The 24,681-nt window shown below is 45.1% G+C and overlaps 1 protein-coding gene across 42 annotated transcripts in view; it reads left to right on the top strand.

Moving 5' to 3' along the window:
- Window positions 1–24,681, top strand: part of LOC123757502 (ensconsin) — a 298,169-nt gene that overhangs the window by 13,016 nt on the left and 260,472 nt on the right. For 24 of the 42 annotated variants that reach the window (XM_069327050.1, XM_069327069.1, XM_069327060.1 and 21 more), the window contains exon 1: window positions 24,254–24,301. The exons of 5 other annotated variants lie outside the window; for them this stretch is intronic. The gene's annotated coding sequence lies outside the window, so the exon portion shown is untranslated. Of the gene's footprint in view, window positions 1–24,251; window positions 24,482–24,681 lie in introns of those variants that run through there. 13 more of the 42 variants (XM_069327066.1, XM_069327043.1, XM_069327039.1 and 10 more) reach the window with 4 other exon arrangements.

The following is a 24,681-nucleotide window of genomic DNA, read 5'->3' as shown; positions in this document are numbered from 1 at the left end:
GTCTGGTAGCTGAGTGCACAGCGCGCGGGACTCGTAATCCTGTGGTCCCCTATTCGACTCCCGGATTAGGCAGAGACAAATGGGCAGAGTTTCTTTCACCCTGATGCTCCTGTTACCTAGCAGTAAATAGGTACCTGGGAGTTAGACAGCTGTTACGGGCGGCTTTCTGTGTGTGTGTGTGGTTGTGTGTGAAAATAGTAGTTTGTAACAGTTGATTGACAGTTGAGAGGCGGGACCAAAGAGCCAAAGGCTCAACCCCCGCAAGCACAACTAGGTTAGTACATATATACATACATATATGGTACGTCTCCAACTTTGACAGGGTAAGATAGCTGCTACAGAAACTAGTATGTCATTAAACATTTAACCATCAGGAGGTGATGAAGGTGCCTTAACAAGCTCAAGTTATAGTTACAGTGAAGATGGTGTTGGCGCCGGGCGGTCTCTGGCAGTGTGGCTGTCGGCCAAGCCAGCCCATAACACACACACACACACACACACACACACACACACACACACACACACACACACACACACACACACACACACACACACACACACACACACACAGTTTTGTTCCGAAGCCTCCTAGATTGTCCTGTACTTCTAAACATGTTATTCACCCCCCCCCCATCCCTGTAATAGTTTATCCCACCATTATACAATAGTACACCTTTGCACCTATACACTAGGGGTGCATCTTAACACACTAGCGTCACCGGTAAGCGTGGAGGGGGGTGGGGAGCAACGTACAAACACATCAGGAATCTTGTACAGGACACTTCAGATGTTTAGAATACTTTGTAATTCATGCAAGTTATATACTTGCGTCATGCATGAAAGCCTCTCTGGTAATCACCCCTCCCCCCCCCAACAATGACCAGGGGAGCCAGGCCTACCGTTGCCTCCTCGTGGTGCTCCCTGGGTCATGCTAACAGCCGAGGCATCATACTCAACACATGCATACCCTGCAGCATACTCAACATGTGCAGCATTACTTGCACGGTACACTATGTACAGTACACTAGCCATGTGCAACACAACATGCAAAGTAGACTCACTATGGCCAATACTTGGAACACATAAGACATCCACAGCAGCTGCATCACAAGGTATTCATACAGACACGCACAGGTGAATGGCTGTACACAGTACATGCAACCCGGCCTCCTAATAGAACGTCGCATATTGACGTAAACTCTACCTAAGGCCACACATCGTCGTACTATTAAAATGGTAGCGGCACGCGAAATTGACACACTGTTCCATTTTCTGTTCGTGGGTCCTCTGGTAGGTTAGGATAAGGGCACCTTAATACGACAGTTTCTTGACGTTGGGACACGATATTTGTGTGTGTGTTGGCAGGTAAGTTTGTTAGGGAGCTACGAGTGTTTGCCATAAAAGTCCATAAAAGACCATATCTGTGTTGCTTTCAAATATGCACACACATAGGTGCTCTTATACATGTTCTGCTGTTTGAAGAGTAATTTGTTATTTTTTGTTTTCCGTGATTTTCTGGTCTCTATTTCATCTTGTAATTGTGTATTGTGGCGCTTGCTTGCCCTCGAGAAGATCCTAGCTCTTGGGCCACCAATTGTGGGAGTGAAGCGTCTCAAAGTAACCTTTCTATAATTCTATATTTCGATCGTATTCCACACCTGGTGGCTTGCTGTTGCAGTCTGGTGTTTCTTGATGGTGAGGATTCTGGTATGTGGATGGTGGGTACCTACCCCTTCCTCCACACCACAATGCCCCACCCGTACCTCGGAAAGTCTGCTCCGCTGGAGACTTAGCCCGATCAAGACATGGGTGATATTCAAAGATCTGTATGTTAGTGTCTCAAACTTTGAGTTAAAATACAAAGAGGTTTGAGGGGTTTGGCTGTCATGTTGGTAACGCGTGCTTGAACGCTTGTATGATCCATGGAGCCGAGACTGGAGTGGGAAAAGATTTACTAGCAAGAGCAGAATAAGCTCAAACAAATGCAAGAGGATAATACGAAAAATACAAGTACTAGGAAACAGAGAGTAAGAAAGATATCAGAAAAAGGATAAGAAGCAAACTAAATACCAGGTGAGGGAGAGGAAGCAAGAGAAGTACCAGAGAAAAAGAGGAGCAAGAGAGGTATTAAGCAGAGAAGCAGCAAGAGAAGCGAGAGGAACAGGTGTGGAAGAGTGCTCTGGAGAGGTTCATTAGAAACCAGGAAGAGGCGTCTCTAAAGTGCTTGATGCCATATTGCGAACTAAACACCAAGACATTAGCAAGTGCTTCTTGTGTGGCCCCCTTGAGACTCGCCCGGTGATCACTGTGTTGTGCCGCCCACTCTTTATCCTCGCCTCAAACACTAGTCTTATTTGTAACTTAAAATTGTTTCTAGAGAGGCTAATATATCACACACACACACACACACACACACACACACACACACACACACACACACACACACACACACACACACAGGGAAGAGACAGTAGAAAGGTCAAATAGTCCCAGCCATGGGGAAACGGAAATCAAAGAGTATGGAGAGAGAGAGAGAGAGGGGGGAAGGGGGCTGGGGCCAGATGTCAGATGAATGGTCAATCTTGATAATTCCTCAGAGATACCAGCCGAAGCGTCAGGCGAGGAGATAAGGCGAAAACAGACACACACAAATGCAGTCTAATAACCATAATTGAAGGCATTTAAAAGGTTTTCCATGTAATACTCATTTAAATTCACAGAGAAAATGAACCACATTCCATTCCTGGTACACTAAAATATATTTTTCCTACTTGTGAGGGGATTATCCTAATGCAACAATTTGTAATAGCTACATTTTACGTACCCCACAGTGCGCACACATGGCACAAAAAAGGCCTTTTCTGGGCATGAAGGAAAATTGCAATACAAATTTTTAAACGCTCCTTGAGGCATATTTTTTCATTCCCTGGTTCAAATTACAAGTAACAGCAAGTATAAGAATCATGGTCAGAGAAAATATATAAATTTTACCTAGACATACTAATGTCAAAAAGTACAGGGCAGAGGAATCAATACATCTAATGACCTAAACGACAGTATGTCAAAGACGAGAAGCTGTGCTAACCTGAACATTCTTGCAATATTGGCGATCAACCAAGGATCGGGACCAAACAGACTAGGGCTAACATTTAAGGTATTGGGTCAATGATTAAGACAGACAATGGTTAAAACGTCTGCAGTGGACGCAGTGCCAAAAGTGTTTTTTTTTTTTTTGAGGCATTTCGATCGATAGTGTGATCGGCAAGGTTAACATGGAGGAACATTGCATCTAGATTGTTGTACAGTCTTTATCAAATATCGATGATGGGAGACGTGTGGATCAAGCGTTTATTTGTTCTCTATCCGATGTATTTAAAAGTCAGTCTTTCCAAGGGTTCAAATACATTCATCCTGCTGAAGTTATAGGCGAGTTCTTAATGACAATTTATTTGACTGTATTATTGTTTTTGAAAACTAAATTGACATTAAGGATCCTAAAAGCACGGGAAAGCTTAGGAAACCCTTCAGAATAGGGTAACACACACACACACACACACAAGTGAGTTTTTAAGTCAAGGTTGCCTTAGGTTTGGGAGTATAAAAAGTTCACTGTCAGGTGCAAGGTAGAATCATAGATAAGACTGCCTTTGGCTATTGCAACTTAGCCCCAATTTCTTATACTTTGGCCATTTCTTCAGTCGACAAATTCTGGGCTAGAAACTTGCTAGGTTCTCTGAAACATGGAAAACACCGAAAATTTAACTTTTGAGATGATAGTTGGAATAATAATATATGAGGACACATTGGTAGATTTTCTGTAAACATTAAACTTAAGGGATCTATTAATCTCGGGAGTCGTAATGTCCAAAAAGAGTAAAGGCCCATTTTCCTCCCTCTCGATCGTGAATTCATTGAATTGATCAAGAAACCCAGGAGTGTCTTGATCAATTCAAAGATTAGTGGGCCATACACACAAGATATCATCGACATCAGTGGCGTATGCTAGATTGGCAAACAGTAAGAACAGTCTTAAGAAACTTGTGTAAGGAATCATTCTGAACCTTGTACCTCCCTTGTGATGCTTCCGGGGATCAATGGCCCTGCGGCCCGGTCACGTTATAGTTATCTAGCAGTTGAGATGGTCAGGAGTGCCCCTCCTGCCAAGGGTAACCCCATGTCTTAGCTCAGTCGATTAAGGCAGCGTCTGGGATGCTCTCGGACGCAGGTTCGAATCCTCGTCACGGCCCTTGTGGATTTGTTCTTCCCGCCTGCTTTTGATAATATTTACCATGTCATTATAGACGTGTTATAAAACATTTTGGGTCGCAATATTGAAACAGTATAATTAAAAAGGTAGTTAAGTTTTACATGCTAATTAATTCTTTATGTACATGACACGAGAGTTAGGGTGATAACATCCAGAGTGAGGGTGGTGTCACCGGTAGCCGCCTGAGACATCTCTGGGGTGAGGGGTAGTGGTTGTAGATGGTGGTAGTTGTGGTGAGAGAGACGGGGGGGGGGGGGTGTCCCATCATGAGATGGTTGCATGGTGGAGGATGATGACTAACTCTCACAAGTCAAGCCTGGCTTCGGGGCCGGGCTTGGGGAGTAGAAGACCTCCCAGAACCCCATCAAGCAGGTATCAAGTAGATGTAGTGGTGTCAAGGATGCGAGTATTAGCCCCGGGTTGGGTGGTGGTGGTGGAAGTGGCAGGAGTGAGTGTCGGCTTGGTATTGATCCTCATGCAACCGCTCACTGCCTGGCTCCCCCAAGTTCATGGTGAGCAAACTGCACTTAGAGAGAGAGTTGTAAAATATATGCTCCTAACTCATTCACGGAACCGCCTCATTCATCACAGCCTCGTAACTTACATGCCTAACTAACTGCAGATTTGCCCTCATTGTGCGTCTCCTGCTCTCACAACACCGACACAGTGGTCTTACTCGACTGTCTCCAGACGTCCATTGATGCTTTGTCTTACAAATTATTATTTATTCAATGCTTTTATATATAGAAACGCCTCATTTTCTTGGCACTAGCATCCGCATGTTTCACCTCAGGGTTGTTCTTCTGACACTAGCATACTCAACTCTGGGTTCTTCACATGACCCCAGCATCCTAAAGATTCATCTCTAAGTTCTTCAGCTGTAACTATCATCCTCATCTTTTATTTCTGGAGTCATCTGACCCATGCTGCGAGTCTTGGAACACAGACCTGTCTCCACCCACCGGTGGGTCAACCCAGACCTGTATTCACCCACCGGTGGGTCCTTCCTTTCCACACATTACAAATAAGTTACACTTGGAAAATATTAGAGAGACTAGTTGCAAATATGCACACGAAAATAATTCCATATGAGACCACGAGGCATGGCAGCATGTACAATATAGCAAGGACATATCTGACTTCTCACCGTGTTCTAGAGAGGACTTGATAAATAAGTTCAAACGATTAACCCTTCAGGCTGCGAGCTGCTACACCCAGCAGCCTGGGGGCCGAATTCATCAAGCACTTGTGCAAGTACTTGCTACATTGTCTCCCCGGCTTGGTGCCTGCCTTCTTTTGATAATTACTTACGCAAGTACTTGCGAACCTGTAGATCTTTCTCAATCATGGGCGACTTTGGTTACATTCATTAAACAGTTTACGAGCATCGAGACTTCCCAATCATATGTTGTTACATGTTACAAGCAGCCGCCTCCTAGTGCTCCGGAGCTCACAATATGTTTATTAAACGTAAACAAAGCCGCCAAAGATTGAGAAAAGATGCACAGGTTCTTAACTGCATTATAAATCCGGCCCTTGGTTGACTAGACCACAAACCTTGGGGGGGGGGGGGCCTAGTCAGAGACCGGGCCGCGAGAACGTTGATTCCCGGAACCAACAGGTAGGCAGGTATATAGCACGCATAGGCACGATAAAGCAGTTAGGGGCTATTCATGCCCGTGCAACCTAGATGGCTTAATCTTCATCAATCGATAAAACACCTAAATTATTGCGACCGTCACTCATATACAGCCCCGCTCCTGTGTCAGGTAAGACCACTACGGGCTCACCATAGCCCGTGCTACTTTGAACTTTTGTTCCGAGTACAGTACCTGAATCTAAACAGCAGCAGCAACATTTGGGACCGTCTCCAATCTCTCAAAATGTAATATCTGGAAAGGACACGAGGGAGGTATCAAGTAATATTATATATACATGGAAGATTCTGGGGGGCCAGGTCCCAAATTTGAACAGTAGAATTACAACATACTGGAGCGAGAGATATGATAGTAAATGCAGAATAGAGGCAGCAAAGAATAAACTAAAGGTTACACTGTACAATACAATACAATACAATTTTATTTAGGTAAGGTACATACATACAATAAATATTTACAAGGATTGTTTGACTTATAGGTAGAGCTAGTACATACAATGCCTAAAGCCACTATTACGCAAAGCGTTTCGGGCATTCGGGCTGTAAGATCAAAGTCGTCATTTCCAACACGTGAGAATGTGTTGATTTATACGAAAGCACTCAACTCATTTCTTGTTCTCTTTCTATATATATAATATATATATTATTTATTTGTCAAAGTGATAAACGTCTTGTATTTTTCTTTTTAGGTAAGTCATCGCTTGAATGATTGGGAGAAAACTTGAGGTCTTGTGTAAGAAAACGTGGCTTTAAGGTGAGACTTAACCTTAAATCCCGAATGGTGGTGTACTCCGGTGTTGACACATGACAGTGTTTTTGAGGTAAGTTGTAGTATCATAACTATGTCTCATTAGACACTAAAAGGTTTCCTACATGGTGGGACAGCTTGGTAATATAGCAGTGAGTAGAGCTTTATGGTTACATGTTGAGTGGTGACCAGTTTGGTGATAGAGGCCTAGTGGCACATTAGTATAGAGCAGCGAGCACCAGCGACATACTGGGTGGGTGCGGGGTATATAATAAGAAAACTATCAAATCATTTGTGGCTATAGGTACCCCAGATGTAAATGTCAAACTATGTAACCTTCGTAATGTGTTGGGTAGCTTTATACATGAAAGATATTAGTACAAAAAGAGCTTTAGGGGGGTTCAGAACCTGAGCCCATTGTGGGACTGTAACCTCTCTGCCACTCACACAACCATGGTTATGGGGTTGTTAATGAACAAATTAACCAATTTAACCCAATTGGTGGAAAGTAGCAGTTGAGGCTACTCGTCGGGGACTATCTATGGGGCTAATTAGTCCTGATGCACAGTATCAGGTTAATTTAATTTAGCTGAACTGGGTTAATTTTATTGCCGATAGTCCAGAGAATCGCACATCTGGCAGTGCTGTATGTGGCTTTTTTTTTTTTTTACCTAAATGTGCTTACTGCGTCGAGTTAAGCTCCCAGCCCCGCCTTCAGAACAGTTCTTAGATTAATGCAGTAGCTCATTTCTCACGCCTTTCTCATACATACATTTACGACTTTGAATCGAATTACCTTCAATGACGTTTGCGTCTAAAGTATTCCGCATATTGACAGCTCTAACACTGATATACGCCAGTAATAGTTGGATCACGTTAGTGTGGGACATGATAAGTTCCTGAGGGGGGGGGGGGTTAGTGTCAGGGCAGGATGTGGTCCTTATAGGCTGGCTGTTGAGGGTCATATTTAGGTTTAGGCTTGACTTAGAGGTAGGGAGAGACATGATACGCCTGTGCGTATCATGTCTCAAGTATCAAGTATCTCAAGTATCATTCCCGACTCTGTGACAACTGTAATGATTTTAAAATCATTGGTTAATATAAATTTTAAATCTTTGGGTATGCCGTTTATAACTTCAGATATTACAATTTATTTTATAATTATGACTTTCTAATTGGTAAGATAATTTACTGTAAATTCGTGTAAACTATACCAACTATAAATATACACACATTTGTGAATAAAGATTTTTCAATTTCACTGAAAGGTGGATATAAGGGGTAAAAGTTGGGTATAAGGGCATGATGGGCTGTTATAAGGCGGTGGGATAAGGGTCTAGGTCTGGTATTAGGGTGTTGTCTGTTGATAAAACGACTAGAAGTGTTGTTATAGTGTTATAGAATAGTGATATTGCAGGAGAGGGAAGGGAAGGAGAAGAGGGCGGAGGAAGGGTGAGAGAGAGAGAGAGAGAGAGAGAGAGAGAGAGAGAGAGAGAGAGAGAGAGAGAGAGAGAGAGAGAGAGAGAGAGAGAGAGAGAGAGAGAGCGAGCCATGGAGGAGATGAAAAGGGTGACCTTGGTAACTGGATGAGAAGAGAGAGAGAGAGAGGGGCTACGCTGGGCTGAATTGATCGTCGGGGTCACCAATTACAATCATGGGAGGCGTGCTGGGCCGACCTTCACCACCCACTGGAGAATGGTAGGTGGGGCCCATTACCAGGATGGAACAAGAGAATAACGGGCCAGGAAGAGGAGAATAACGGATCAAGAAGAGGAGAATAACGGGTTAGGAGGAGCAGGAAGATTGAAAGAGGAAGAGCAGTTACTCAAAAGAAAGGTTAGGATATACTTTAATTAAGAGTGAGTCGTCGCCTGGGTGTAGAATGTTGCAACAATGTTGCAAGAATGTTGCTAGAATGTTAGAAGATACCAGTCGAGGATATATTGCCCCAACAAACGTGGATGTTGTCAAGAGGCAAATGGATAAATTCCTGGTGAAAGTGCAGGATTGTTGTGCGTATATATTGTCCTGGTCGCTAGAAGCAACAGTCTAACAGAACAAGTTTTCACCAAACATGCCTGGGCCCAGGCGGGGCTTGCAAAGTAGAACTCTGGAAACTGACTACAGGTTAGCTACAGGCAGACTTAGCTGCCTGTAGAATTCATTGCCGAGTTCAATGAATTCTAAAACCATCTTCAAAACGGCCAATCGCGAGTTCCTATTTGGCTGTTTTTCCTTCAATGTTTTGCTTGTTTACCGTTGGTTAAGTGCTGTGTTTAGTAATTGAGTGGTTGAGAGGGAATGGTTGTTTGTTGCTTGATGATTGGGTGTAGAGGTTGTAGTGTACATTGTGTAAATCAAGTGTGTTGTTACCTGGTTGATGGGGTTCTGGGAGTTCTTCTACTCCCCAAACCATCCATCCAAACCAAACCATCTCCCCAAACTTGTGTGCATCCTAGTTGTATACACCTCGCTGTGTTTGTCATCTGCTAGCAAGGATTTCCAATGTAACTCAAGAAACTAGTGACAACTGGAAGCATTAAACTATTCCTTACAAAGTGCCGAAGGAAACAACCAGGAAGATATAGGTAGAGATCTCCCTCAGAAAAACTTTTCACCGGATGATGACTATGGGTTTAGAGGGCAAAAACGCATGACTGCTTTACTGACGATACGAACCTACAACAATAATGCGACAGGAGAAAGAAGGTTGGACTGGCTTCATTTTCCTAGACTTGCAGAAGGCACTTGAACTGGTCCTCGCGAAAGAGAGATGCGTAAGCTGAGGTAATACGCTTAACTGGGTAATGGAATATCTGACACACAACCACCCATTACCACTACCCACATCTCAACACCCCCCTACCACCCCCTACACTCTGCACCTCACCACCCCGTCATCTTCCACACTGTAACACTCACGAGGGCATGTCTGGCACTCATTAGTTTTATGTGTATATAATTGATGGCAAGATATGAGGGATGTGGTGTCACGTGACCTTGGCAGCAGCAGGATGGGGCCTCGGGCCGGCGGTGGTCATGTCGGCCGCCATTGTTGGACCATTAACCTACATGGCCCTCATTGGTCGTTACGTCGCCCACCCCCACACTCCTGCCGCCTGTTGCTCGTTATCCCTTGGTGGCACCCTTGCTCGTACACTGACGTCACCTTTACTCGTACAGTGACGTCATCGTTGTTCTCGTCTTGTAGAGTGACGTCGCCCGTGTTCTGATCTTGTAGTGACGTCAGCCGTGTTGTGGTGGTGTGGGGCGAGGGCGGGACTCCGGCAAGTGTGTGAGGAACTATACCAAGTGTATAGTTCCCTGAGTGGTAGCGAGGCTGTCGTGGAGGCGTATACCACATAGTTGAGATGTGCACCAACCAGCCTCCTGCCACCCTGCTCCTCCAACACACCAGCACTGGGGACATGACTACAACATACAAGATACTGAGGGGGAATAGACAAGGTTGACAAGGACAGCCTATTACAATTTGAGCAGGAATCAGAAATAAGTCAATAGACTAGTGGAGGATGGCCGTCTGCTCCTGTAAACACACATTTATTTAAGTTGACCTAAATCACGAATAGCCAATTTAAATCGTACTGCAATTTATGCTTGTAGGTTCTTGGAAATGATTGATCGTCCAGTCATGGGGGTACCTGTTTCATAGCAGGATACCCCCATGTCTGATAGCGTTGATGGTTAGACGTCCCGTGTGTGGAGAAGGATGGCTGTGATTCACCCTCTCACCCCCACCCTTCTCCCCCACCATACCCCACCACACCCCCCTCCCCCACCACTCCCCAGCCTTGCTCACCCCCATCAGCTTCCTTCCGCACCACTCAGACACCTGGTAATTGTCCTCACTTGGCTCCCTCTGCGTGAAGGCCATCCTGGGTTTTGTCCAGTCTCTTGTGTTCTGTACTGGAGGGATACCCGGTGGTGCCCGGGGTACTCTCCCCCTCCCCCCACACACCCACATTCAAGCCCCCTCTTCTTCCACATCGCTCCCCTCTTCCCTTTCCCCCTTTTATCTTCCAAGCATTACTGCCCCCTCCCCCGTCTCCTCCACTTCTCTCCCCCTCTTCTTTCCCTATCTCCCCGCTTCTCGTCCCCTCTTTTTTTCTCTATTTTCTCCCCCCTTCTCATCCCTATTCCCCCTATCTTTCTTTCTCTCCCCTTTTTTCCTCTTGTCTCTGATTCCCCCTCTTCTTCCCGTCTGGTCTCTGTCCTCGAACAACAAGACACACACACACACAGACTTCAATCACGGAAGGATAGACTGGAAAAAACAAGGAGCCACACGGAGGTGACGAAACATGGAAAGCTAAACTGTTGGAGGTGGCGACAAGAAACTTTTAAGCCAGCACGTCAGGGGACCCACGGGAATGAGAGGCAACGATGAACCAGCGAGACTCGACCTAGTCTTCACCCTGCAACCCGTTCTCGCAAATTCGTAAAGTCAATATTGACTTATTAACTACGTGCATAGGTGATATACTAAACATAATAGATACCCTTAAAAAGATTCATAGAAAACACCGACCTTACCTAACCTTGTTAGTATCTTAAGATAAGCATCTTATTGCTTCGTAATTACAATTATTACTTAACCTATAATAGGTATATGTTAAGTAATAATTGTAATTACGAAGCAATAAGATGCTTATCTTAAGATACTAACAAGGTTAGGTAAGGTCGGTGTTTTCTATGAATCTTTTTAAGGGTATCTATTATGTTAAGTATGTCACCTATGCACATATTTAATAAGTCAATATTGACTTATTAAATTTGCGAGAACGGGTTGCACCCTGAGCGACTCCGGCATAAGGGAAATCGGTTTCGAAGTCCCCGTGGGAATGAGTGATCACAGTGTACTGATGTTAGAGTACCTGGTCGAAGTAGGGACCTGGTCGAAAGTACCTGGCGAAGTACCTGGTCGAAATTAAGGTACTCAAGGAAGGGCGCAGAAAACAAAAGGCCGGCATTCAGGAAGAGAAACTATGAGGAGATAAGGAAATTTCTAAGATATAGCTTGTGAAACAGAGCTCAGAGGAAAGACGGCCCAAGACATGATGGACTACATCACGCAGTACTATATACTAAGGCTTCTGTTCTTACTGGAATAGTGAGGCGTGAGTATGAGGCATGGGTGGAAGAGAGAGTATGAGGCGGGTGTGTAGGAGCGTGTAAAGGAAGGCATGTCAACAGGTGTGAGAGTAGCGTAATGAGGAAGGTTTGGTAGTGGGGTCAGTGGAAGCTTCCAGCGGAGGAGAGGAGGGGCGGGATGGAGGGTATGGCCCAGAGGCCCAGACTGAGGTGGGTGAGGCGGCCACACCCTCACCCGTCTGGTCGGTGGCCATCCTCTCGCGCATGCGCCTCAGTCTGACTCCTCCCTCCACGTGACAGGCCCCTCCCACCACATGACAGGCCCCTCCCACCACATGACAGGCCCCTCCCACCACATGTCAGGCCCCTCCCACCACATGTCAGGCCCCTCCCACCACATGTCAGGCCCCTCCCACCACATGTCAGGCCCCTCCCACCACATGTCAGGCCCCTCCCACCACATGTCAGGCCCCTCCCACCACATGTCAGGCTCCTCCCACCACATGTCAGGCCCCTCCCACCACATGACAGGCCCCTCCCACCACATGACAGGCCCCTCCCATCACATTACTGACCCCTTCCACTACGTGACAAGAGGGCTTGGACAAAGTATGGTTCAACAAATGGCTGCTAGAATTTAACTCAAGTAAATGTAAAGTAATGAAGTTAGGTGGCTGGAGCAGGAGGCTAGACACAAGATACCAAAACGGCAGATGAAATCCACCAAGAAACTGACAGAGAGAGAAAGATCTAGTTTATATCACACCGAACCTGTCTTCTGTCTTTGTATGCTGATGAAATCTAACATTCAGGCCAATAAATTAGACCCGTCTATTTAGAGACTTGAACTTCAGTGATGGTTATTTTTTTCTGTAGCTAGAATGCTTGTTCGAATTAGCCACATGTGTAATGATTTTATAAGTCCCCTACAATTATACGTTCTATAATCTATCATAAATTATACAGTATAATTGTTATTATTTAGACAAGAGATAACTTTCTCTTGTGTAAATAATGTGTTGTAATTCAGTTTTAAACTAGATTGATTTTTAATTGAGAATGGTGTACTTGTCTTCATGATAAATGTGTCAGTGTGTGTGTATATATATACAGCTTTCTCCGACCACTTAACCCTATGCGAGAGGCTAAATAAACTTCTTAATGAACTATTCACTTTAGAAAATACAAACCACAATAGCCTTGGTAATCACATTTCATTCACTTGGAGATTCGAACTCGGGTCTCAAAAGTATACGAAACTGGTGTCTCGCCATGTGAACATTTATGAGCCAGCTCCTCCCTGGCCCTACCGGCCACTTGGGCTGGACGGTAGAGCGACGGTCTCGCTTCACGCAGGTCCGCGTTCAATCCCCGACCATCCAAGTGGTTGGCTAATACTCACCTGTTAATTGTTCTTGTATTGCAGGTAAGGCAACATGTGTGACCCAGACCCCGTTAATGTGGACGCTGTTTGAAGGTGAGTTGACCCCGTTATTGTGGACGCTGTTTGAAGGTGAGTTGACCCCGTTATTATGGACGCTGTTTGAAGACGGGCTATTATGGCCCCCTGACGCCAATTTGACCCCATTAAGGTAGACGCTGAAGGGAAGGCAGTTGGGACAGACATTGTGTGTACTCACCTAGATGTTTTCACTTAGTTGTGCTTTCATGGTCGAGTTAGGTTCATGAGCCCAGTCTTTCGACCATCCGTAGTTTAATTTAAAGACTTTTTCACTCGCTTATCTTATAATAACATTTTACACTGGTGGAGGAGCCTGCATGATCCCATGATAGTGGTGGTGGAGCCTTCACAAATGCCACAGTAATTAGTTGGGTCACGAGGTGACTGTGAACTGTGGCTGCCGTGAACTGGTTGCCATGGGGATCGCCAACAGTCAAACAGGAGCCAGTCTGAAACCTGTTCTCTTATAAATAACGTCGCTTTTGGCCGTTTACCCGTATGGCCGAAAGTGGACGTAATTTGAAAATGGAAAAACAAATTAAAAAAATTTTGGGATTTTCAACAACAGTAAGTTAAGGGTCCTCTGATAGGTTAGGTGGGCAGGAAATTCTCATAAAGTTTCAAAACGTTATGAAAAACGTTAATTGAAAGTTTCCTCTCCTAACCTTACCGAGTAAGCCGGACGACTCCAACAGAAAACGGAACAGTACGTCACTTTTGTGAGTCGATTTCGTGTCAAATTACGTCCAAATTTGACCTATCGCGCATACGAGCGAAAAGCGACGTTATTTTTAAGAGGACGGATTGGCTAGTCAGCGACACTAACGACTGGACGACAGGCACACTGCATCCTCCCGAAGGGCACCGTGGTCCTTCCGGTCTTAAAGCAATAAACGCAACCTTTTTGGCTCAGTCACAGCCTGTTTGAACGGAAGTAACATGCATAAATGCAATTTAAATAAAAACAAGGGAATGCTACCCTTGGCACTCAACACCCAGTGGTGAGAGTACTTAATAAGGGTTTAAAACAGAGTCGCAACTTTGTGTTCCTCTGAATTATGTTGTCAGACGATGAATTGGCAACATCTTGGGGAAACACGGCATTCCTCCTCCTCTTCCTACTGAACCCATTACATTTTTTACACAGTCAAATCTGGCTTAAAAATTGTGGGGGTTTAGGGATCATAAAAAGACCGTAATGTTGATGGTTCTTGATACTAACGATTACCGGCCCCTCTAGGTGTAGGTTAGGTAGTCTAGGTCTAGGTTAGGACGCTTCTAGTTAGGCTAAACCACTATACATTTTTTACGGAGAGGGGAGCGAGAGACCGGGTTGTTGAGGCAGGCAGCTGGCAACCCATGACTCTGCGTTTTCTATGATGGGCGGACATGCGAGGCTCGTTTTCTAAGGCTATATTAGGCGCGTCGGTGTTGTGTGAGGAGCATTAGTTATATATACGCATAAACCTGACCTTAATGGAGCCAACCCCGGAAGCGTTTGAGCAGTATGACCGTTGTACTTTAAAAGTGTGTGTGTGTGTGTCTCTCTCTCTCTGTCTCGCTGTCTCTGTCTGTCTCTGTCTGTGCCCAGCAGGTGGTAGGGAGACGGTACTAAACCATCTTCACTAACCTATTTTGGGGTATTTGCTTCATTATTAACCACTCTCTCCTACATATATAATGACTGTGTGAGAGTGAGCGAGCTCTCAGCATTTAAAATTTTAAAATTTTGCCCCGAGGGGCGAGTTTATTGGGCAGCGCCACTCATCTTGTGAGTGAACATACCGCCATAGCAGAATGTACAACACTCCCCAATAGGAAGAAAACCCGCTGGGTTGTTCATCCTGTCACTTGTACCCAGACACAGCTGGGACTTGCTTAACTGTCTCAAGTGAACAGCTCCTCAAACAAGAAGATTAACATTTATCAACCCTTAAAAGCTTACGTTATCTTGCGGGTGCAAAATGGGGAAATCTTTTAAGAACAGTATCAATATTTGACAAATAGTGTTTTCCTAACTCAAACAATGTGGGGTTTATTATTCTACAGTTATTCCTAATGTCTCTCAGGTGTTCACATTCACGTAGATAGTGGTCAAGGCGGTGTCCATCACTCTCACCACAGATTCTGCAACTTCGCTGATCAACTGTTGTTTCCATTCCAAATCTCCATGGATATTTGTATCCAAGACGGATTCTCGCTATTACAGATTCTCTCACTCGTCGTCCTCCTCTTCGGCCATACTGATTGGGATTGCCAGCTGCAACCATGTTGTACCATCGTACAGATTCACTGGTTTGTGCTTCTATCCTCCTTTCCTCAGTTACCTTGTCACGGTGATGTTGCCTGATAATACCTCTAATTTGTAGTTGAGTCTTGGGTATGAAGTATTCAATATGGTCTCCTTCAGCGCCTTCAGCAGCCAGCACATCTGCTCGTTCATTCCCACATATTCCAACATGGGAGGGGATCCACAGAAACTTGATGACTCTTCCCTGATTGGTAAGTACTCTCACAGCTCTCTTGATTTCAGCGACTATTGCAAGATTTTCTGCCTGATTTTTACTTAGGCTTTGCAGTGCTGCTTTTGAATCGGTGCAAATCACTGCACCATTAGTGTTCCGTTCAAGAAACCTTAACGCCATAACAATGGCAGTTAGCTCTGCTTGCGTTGAAGAGGCATAGTTCTCAATACGTGCTTTTTCTTCATTTCTGCGTTGGAAGGTATTATCCTTGATTACCGTGTATGCTGCACCAGCCCTGCCATTGATAGGATTAGATGACCCGTCAGTGTAGATTTGATCTAGTTCATCTCCGGCTTCTTTATAAATGTCCTCGAGATACTTGTGCCTCATTTCTTGTGGTATCATGTTGGATTTTTTCATTGCCATTTCATTGATGATGATCTTGCATGAGTCATCCTCCCAGGGAGGTAACCTCTCTACAGGCAGGAGCTCACGGGCTTGCTCAAGCAGGTGAAGCTCTTCAAGGTAGCAGACTGCTCTGTGATGCCATTTTTTGCTTCTCCTGTTTCCCCCTGAAAGTAGCACAGAGCTCAGTTTTTTCTTGGCAATATCATTGTAATGGGGATCTCTGGCTATCCTAATTGCAAGCTTAGCATTCAGCTCCTGAATTCTGTTTTTAATACTGGGAAGGGACAACTCCTCTCGTAGATTAGACGTTTTGGCAGTTCTTGGGACTCCAAGAATGATTGTCATGGCTTCATTTTGAATGCTTTCAAGCCTTTTCATATCGGTTTGGGAGTAGGTGCACAGTACTGGTGCGGCATAGTCTATGACGGAGCGCACATAGGCTGTGTACATCATTTTGAGCACGGCAATTGAGGCTCCATGTCCATTCCAGGTCATAGCTTTCAGCATGTGTTGCATTATACTACAAGGTGATGTATTCGTAACAAGGAAGGACTAACCATAGCACATAATATACGAGGATGCTGTCATACAGAGATACAGAGGACCAATTAGATAAGTTCTTCCAAGAAGTAGCGGATCAACCGGGCTGTAGTGGATATGTGGGGCTGGGGGCCGCTCCAAGTAACAGCCTGTTGGACCAAGCTCTCACAAGTTGAGCCTAGCCAGTTGTCATAAAAGTAACGCACTAATTTGCCCAACCCTACCCTAACCGATGGACCCACACATAGAAAACGTGGTTGTTTGCGAGCTATTATGATTTGTAGTACATCATATTTGGGCCTTTAGGGATTTTTGACTACAAAATGAGGCATTATTCTCGAGAGAAGAGGTAGATTTGTTGTTGTTGTTTTTAGAGTTAGCAACTCAGAACGAAATGTCCATGTAGCACGGGCTATGGCGAGCCTGTAAAGGAGAGGTAGAATGTGAGGTGGTCTTAAGTGTAGTGCAACTACCTCACTGTGCTGGAGTAGAGGCAGGTGTGTTAGTGCTCGTACCTGTCCACCTCACCTTCTTCCACTCACAAACTTCTGCAGATACAAGTAATCCAATCTTGCACTTGGGTGAGTGTATGTTCACTACGTCAGTTGACAGCACTCTTATACAACACTGTTGGTGTCGGGTGGCCGACCCGTTCTCAGGCTATGTTCATTCCATCCAGCGGCCGACCCCAAACAAGCATTCATCAATTTTAACATGCTCTACAAATGGGAATTTTCTCAAATATAAATTAATATTAGTATACTTTGCATATTTATTCACTGGTTAGGTTAGGTGTTTAGGTTCCTTTGGCGATTATTTGTATTTGTAGTACGTGGGTGAAGCATTTACAGCGTTGTGGTTCGAACAAAGGTTGTCAGTGAAGCACTTGTTCCGGAAGTGTTCGAACATCATCACTTGTGAGTCGTGTGTAAAGTTGTCAGTCCGTCCTCCAAACAAAGACCCAAAAGTGATTCCATGCTCCCGCCAAACCCCCTGTTTATGAATGAAAAACGGTTTACACACGACTCAAGTGTTGACGTTCGAACACTTCCGGAACATGTGCTTCACTGACGAATTTTGTTCGAACCACAACGCTGTAAATGCTTCACCCACGAACTACAAATACAAATAATCGCCAAAGGAACCTAAACACCTAACCTAACCTAACCTATATATGCACAATATGCTAATATATTATAATATTAATTTATATTTGAGACAATTCCCGTCTTTAATGAACAGCATGTAAAAATATATGAATACGTGTGTGGGGTCGACTGCTGGATGGAATGGAGTCGAGGACGGGTTGAAAGTTGTATTCCTTCACAAACAAGGGGGTTTCGCATGTGAATACAATCACTTTTGGACTTTGTGATGACGGGCTGCGGTTAGCAGGCAATTAGTTCAGGGGTAGTGTGACGGTACTAAACCATTCTGCACTAACCTATTTTTGGGGGAGTTGCTACATTATTAACCGCTCTCTCCTATATACAGCACTAAGTAAAGACGGGTAAATTGACCATCACGACCTGCGCTCTCTCCTTGCCTTAATGTTTGTGAAGAGTGGAACACAGCCGGTTGATTGATAAAGAATTGATAAAGGCAGCGCGAAACAGCTTCCAAAATTAGCATTTAAGGTTATTGGGTTAAATGCTTCACTCTCCATCATTTAGATTTCCTCCGTTGTTGAGGCGGGAGGTGCTCGTTCAACCCGTCCTCTTACAAATTACGTCGCGTTACGCTCGTATGTCCGCTCGGGCTAAAAAAAAGGACGTAATTCAAAACGAAATCGGCTCACGAAAGTAACGTACTTTCCCGTTTTCTGTTTTGGGTCCTCTGGCTTAGGCTGTTAGGTTAGGAGAGGAAACTTTCAATTAACGGTTTTCATGACGTTTTGAAACCTTAGGAGAACTTCCTGCCCTCCTAACCTGCCAGAGGACCCCTTGCTGTTTTAGAAAAAAGTTGAAAATATTATTTTCAACTATTTTTCATTTTCAAATTACGGCTTTTTTGGCCGTAGCGCATACGAGCGAAAAGCGACGTAATTTGTAAGAGGATGGGTTGGCTTGTTCGTGCCACTGAGCTCGTAGTCCACAACGGGCTCTCCATAGCCCGTGCTACTTGGAACTTTTTGTTCTAAGTAACGAATCTTAAACAATAACAAAGCACTCTGGATACCTTGAGGTGAGGCATCGTAGCAAGGCGAGAAAGACAGGCCAGTGTCCAGCGCTGTGTGTAGCTGGTTCAGTCTCCAACTTACACTTGGAGTTCCTGCTAGTGTATTATGTACACTGAACCAAAGCGTATTCCCGTGGATGTTATGGACAAAATTTGGACTTGTATACAACAACAACAACAACAATACGTTTTATACCATTAGAATTTTAAAAGGCTTCACAGAAATTAAAAGACTGACCATAAAGCTAACCCCACCCAGGCCTAAATGTGAAATTATATAACTAAAAATGCATATTTTAGAGTAAATTTAGTACACACACACATTATGCTAGACCTAGGAAAGGCTTGGTTGTTGCCTTCGTAGTCGGACCCTCTACAACACCAGTTGTACAACGCGTGTACTTGTAGGTACAACACTTCACATAATACACCCACAGTCAGTACAACAACTGTTATTCTTGGACGACAGTCTGGAACAGATAATATAGGAAGCCGTTTGAAAATGAGGGAAAGATGGGAAGGCCGATGAAGCTTCCTTCCTTCCCTCCCGCCTTGGTTAAAGGATGGTTTCATGTGTAATGACCAAACCACACATCAGACAGTGAAGAAACGACGACGTTTCGGTCCGTCCTGGACCATTATCAAGTGGTGTGTCACACCTTCAGCCACGTTATTGTGACTCGTCGTCTACATGTGGTTCAGGGGAGAGCTTACCAATAGTTCAATACCTCTCAATACTTCCCTGAGAGTGACTATGGGGAAGTGAGGTCTAGTGCTTCACCTTCCTCCCGATAGTCACCACATTTAGTCAAGCAAGTCCTGGGTTTGTGTACGATGGTTTCCCGTGTATAATGGAGGATCATTAAACGGAAGGAGGTAAAAACAGCGAGCGAGATGAAGGACGCGAGTGTTGAGCGTGGCGCTGTCATTGTTGCTGAATCACTGATGGCGGGATGGTTGTGAGGACCCCTGGTCGAGGACCCCTGGTCGAGGACCCGTGGTTGAGGGCCAGGCGGGCTAGTTGAGGACCCTTGGTTGAGGACCCCTGGGTGTGGACCACTGGTTGAGGCAAGATAATCACCTGTGGTACACCACACCTCGTACTGGTCCCCCCAGGGTCTGTGGCTGGTGTCCAAGGCTGTTGGTGGACTCTGCTGGCTGCAGGATCTTCCTCCTGACTGCTGCCGGCGGCTGCTGTGCTCCTTGCTGTTCATAGCATAAAGATCAATACTGTATAGGCCTGTTGGGCCTGCGGGCCACTGCAAGCAACAGCCTGTTAGACCAAGTTATGACAAGTCGAGCCTAGCCCCAGGCCAGGCTCAGGGAGTAGAAGAACTCCCGAAACTCTCTCCAGGTATGTTCCAGGCCCATGTAAGGGAAGTCACATATATCCACCCAAATTCATTCAACAACCCTGCTTCCAAACCAATATTTACCCAGGTCTTTCCTGGATTAAAATATCTCCAATAACTGTAAATGGATTAAGGTAGATGGGTGTTATGTAGGCAGTGGGGGGTGGGGGGCGGATAAAGCGGTGGGGAGTAGGTGGGCAATAGTGGGTGGAGCAGCAGGTGGCGGGGAAAGTGGTGCTTACCTATTAATACCCTTCCTACCAGCCTTGTTGTACATGTTGCAGTATAACTTAACTAGTCTTGACGGTCGAATTATACATGTCGAATCTGGTCTTAAAGTTGTGGATGGTGGCTTCTACAACTTCTTCCCTCGGTGCATTCCACCTGGTGACCACCCTGACAGGCTACCAATATTTCCTTACATTCCTTCGGCTTATTTGCGTTTTCAGCTTCCACCTGTGTCCTCTTGTCCTACTTTTTTCTCATTGTTAAGAGGCAATCCTTGTCCACCTTATCCATTCCTCTCATCTTGTATGTTGTGATTATTTCCCCTCTAGGGTTGTGAGATTTAGCTCCATTAGCCGATCTTCGTAGCATAACCATCGTAGCTCTGGCACCGATCTTGTTGCAAATCTTTGTACCTCATAATTTTTGGTATGTATTATGCTCCTATGCCCCTGTTACCTAGCAGTAAAGTAGGTACCTGGGTGTTAGTCAGCTGTCACGGGCTGCTTCCTGGGGGTTGAGGCCTGGTCGAGGACCGAGCCGCGGGGACACTAAAAAGCCCCGAAATCATCTCAAGATAACCTCAAGATAAGTGTCCCTTTTGTGGGCGTATGTGGCAGCATCTGCAAGCCCAGGTGTTGGAGAATAGCAACTGTAGTTGTTGCAACAATGTTGGAGTAATTGCCAGCGTCAACAATCCTACGAGATGTTGTGCCGTCAACCCTCATGGTATGAGGTGGAGGTTTATGAGGGCGAGGTCTTCATGAGTTGTCAGAGCGTGTTCCAGTCTTCTGTTGTGACTTGCAAGTACATTTGACTAGTGCATACAAATGGTGAGTGATCCTCCGGCAGCCTTGGGACCTGCGGGTTGCATTGTTGCTTGCCTATTGATCTGTGTAAGCAAAATCGTTGTCAAATGGCCTCAAACTGCTTAGCAACATTCTAAAACTATATTTTTGGCTTTTAAATTGAGCGTAAACATAATTTTTCTAGTTGCAATTTTGTAAGTAATTTATACAATAATACGTTGTATTAGTGGCTTGGAATGTATGTTAAATGTAGTCATTTTCACCGTTCATTATGGTGCGCCTGCGCAGTACTCTTGTCAATATCATCCCTTTATATAGGCGAATGATTATCATGCACAACCCAGCACCGCCTTGGCATGATGGCATCTCTGACCAGGGGAGAGGCTACGTCTTGTAGGTTACTAGGTGGAGAAGCAAGACCAGAGAGGCTGCGTCTTGTAGGTTACTAGGTGGAGAAGCAAGACCAGAGAGGCTGCGTCTTGTAGGTTACTAGGTGGGGAAGCAAGACCAGAGAGGCTGCGTCTTGTAGGTTACTAGGTGGGGAAGCAAGACCAGAGAGGCTGCGTCTTGTAGGTTACTAGGTGGAGAAGCAAGACCAGAGAGGCTGCGTCTTGTAGGTTACTAGGTGGAGAAGCAAGACCAGAGAGGCTGCGTCTTGTAGGTTACTAGGTGGGGAAGCAAGACCAGAGAGGCTGCGTCTTGTAGGTTACTAGGTGGGGAAGCAAGACCAGAGAGGCTGCGTCTTGTAGGTTACTAGGTGGGGAAGCAAGACCAGAGAGGCTGCGTCTTGTAGGTTACTAGGTGGGGAAGCAAGACCAGAGAGGCTGCGTCTTGTAGGTTACTAGGTGGAGAAGCAAGACCAGAGAGGCTGCGTCTTGTAGGTTACTAGGTGGAGAAGCAAGACCAGAGAGGCTGCGTCTTGTAGGTTACTAGGTGGAGAAGCAAGACCAGAGAGGCTGCGTCTTGTAGGTTACTAGGTGGAGAAGCAAGACCAGGGAGGCTGCGTCTTGTAGGTTACTAGGTGGAGAAGCAAGACCAGGGAGGCTGCGTCTTGTAGGTTACCAGTCACTGACCAACCCACTCCAGAGAATGGTCAATATATCTTGCCACAGAAATTAACTAAGGCAGTGGAATTATATACAGATTTTCAGAGAGCTGACTTTGAAAGCAGATAGTAGTAACACTCAGAAAATAATGTGATATTCAAATGAATGTTTTAACTGCTGAATAAAATAGATTTGATATTAGATTCCTGAATACATTGCATGGTTGGCATCTCGGAGCATGATACTGTTGACATGCTTGCAAAGACAGCTTGTAGCAGACCAGTAGTAGAAAATAATATAGGTGGTTCATAAGCAGTGGCAAAGAGAATATCCCCAAAACCCTAAAGCTGTGCCATGAGACATTGTGATGGATGCCATGTGGAGACTTGTATATGGAACTAGCAGAGTTAGTTCCATATACAAGTTATATATAGTTGAGCAAGAGTTCGGCAGTGTCATCTTACAGTGGCCAGAATAGGCCTGGGATGCTGATGTATTTAATAGCTTTCTCAGAACTGTCGAATACGTCATGTGTCAATTATTTTAAGAAGAAAACTTGCATTTCATTAAAGATTATTTTGTGGCATATCCCATATTGACTAACTTTCGACATCCTGGGTTGGGATATTCTGAACTCTGTAAATACTACCTGAATACTGGAACACTTGATACACTAGACCTGTACCCAGGATTTACTGTGCAATGCAACACTTGTGTTATATTATAACTTATCATATAACTTGAGCTGTAAAAATACTTGTAATCACCTTCTGTAGTTGAGTGCTCAGTAACTCGCTATGTAGGAGAACAGATCTCTAAACCTGTCTGTGTAGGACAGACGACAATTTTGATATGTTGGTTATCACTGTAAAAGTACTTCAGTCACCTTCTGTGTTGCAATGGTCCAGAGCTCACTAAGTACTGAACCAGCTGTACTTCCCTAACTGTACGGGGGAGTACACTCTGTACACTTACCTAACAGTGTCTACGGTAGAGTGAGGTCTAGCTCTTTATGACCCGCCTACTTGTCTTGTACGCGTTGGATTGCAACTTTTCTTTCAGTGCATTCCACTTTTGACTATTTGTACAGGGTACGTGTATTTCATTACGTGTTCGGAAAAAGGTCATTTGTGTTTCCACTTGTGTCCTCTTGTCATACTGTCTCTCAGTTCGGATAGGCAATCCTTCTCACCTTGTGTATTCTTCTAAGTATCGTGTATGTTGTGATCATGTCCCCTCTGTTCTCTAGGTTTGTGAGATTTTTTTTCATTAACCTGTCTTTGGTGCGTAACCCTCTCAGTTCTGGCACCAGTCTTGTTGCAAACCTTTGTACTTTTTCAGTTTGGGTATTATGTATTATTAATGGTGTGGATTCCATTCCGGTACTGCATATTCCAGTATTGGTTGAGTAAATGTTGTGTAGATTACCTTACCTTGAGGTGGTTTCGGGGCTTAGCGTCCCCGCGGCCCGGTCGTCGACCAGGCCTCCTGGTTGCTGGACTGGTCAACCAGGCTGTTGGACGCGGTTGCTCGCAGCAACCTGACGGAGCCTGACCTTGAAGGAGTCCAGATTTAGATTTCTAAACAACGTTCTTATATTTGCTAGCATCCCATTTGCTGCTGATGTTATCCTGTTTGTGTGATAATGGAATACTTGCCAGTGACACTGGGCTCTAATACCTTCTGTTTATCCCCCTTTTTTGAATATTGGGAACATGTTTGATCTTTTCCAGACGTCTGGGAAATTACCTGTTTTAGGCGTTTTATTGAAAATTCCAGTTGACGGTGAGTAAAGAATCTCTACAGTCTCCTTCAGGAGCCATGGTGATATTACGTGTGGTGGTTGTGGATGAGGGTGGTGGTGGAGGATGAGGGTGGTGGTGGTGGATGAGGGTGGTGGTAGCGGTGGATGAGGGTGGTGGTAGCGGTGGATGAAGGTGGTGGTGGGTGTGGAGATGCGTGAGCGCGTCGACCAGAGCGCTGTCAGTGTGGCTGTAACCGCCAACCGGTGAGCACGGGCGACGCTCTGCAGGTGCCGATGTGCGCGTCTCGCTCTCCCGCCTGGCGCTCTCTGGCGGGCCCCGAGTCGCCCTTATCCCGCCATGCCTTACTCCTCTAACCATTACCCGTCGTAATATAAAGAAAATTACAGAAACTAAAGTTATGATACGAGGCATATATATATATATGCGGTGACGACTATTGTTATGTGGTTGGTTTCCTGTGATTACCATGTGTGTTGTGTGTGTGTAAGAACCTTGGGTGTATGTGTGTGTGTCCTGGCCGCGTGTCAGTCATGGTGTGTGTGTACGTACACAAGTACCACATCCTGGCCTACACACACTCAATGAACGTGCTGTCAGTGCTTATGATAGCTCCTGCTATCATAGCTTATCGTTGTATCTATGATTA

The sequence above is a fragment of the Procambarus clarkii genome, chromosome 19 (assembly GCF_040958095.1).
Source record: "Procambarus clarkii isolate CNS0578487 chromosome 19, FALCON_Pclarkii_2.0, whole genome shotgun sequence".
Classification (NCBI taxonomy): Eukaryota; Metazoa; Arthropoda; class Malacostraca; order Decapoda; family Cambaridae; genus Procambarus; species Procambarus clarkii.
Note: the sequence above shows the minus strand (reverse complement) of the source record. Positions and strands in the feature narration are given on the sequence as shown.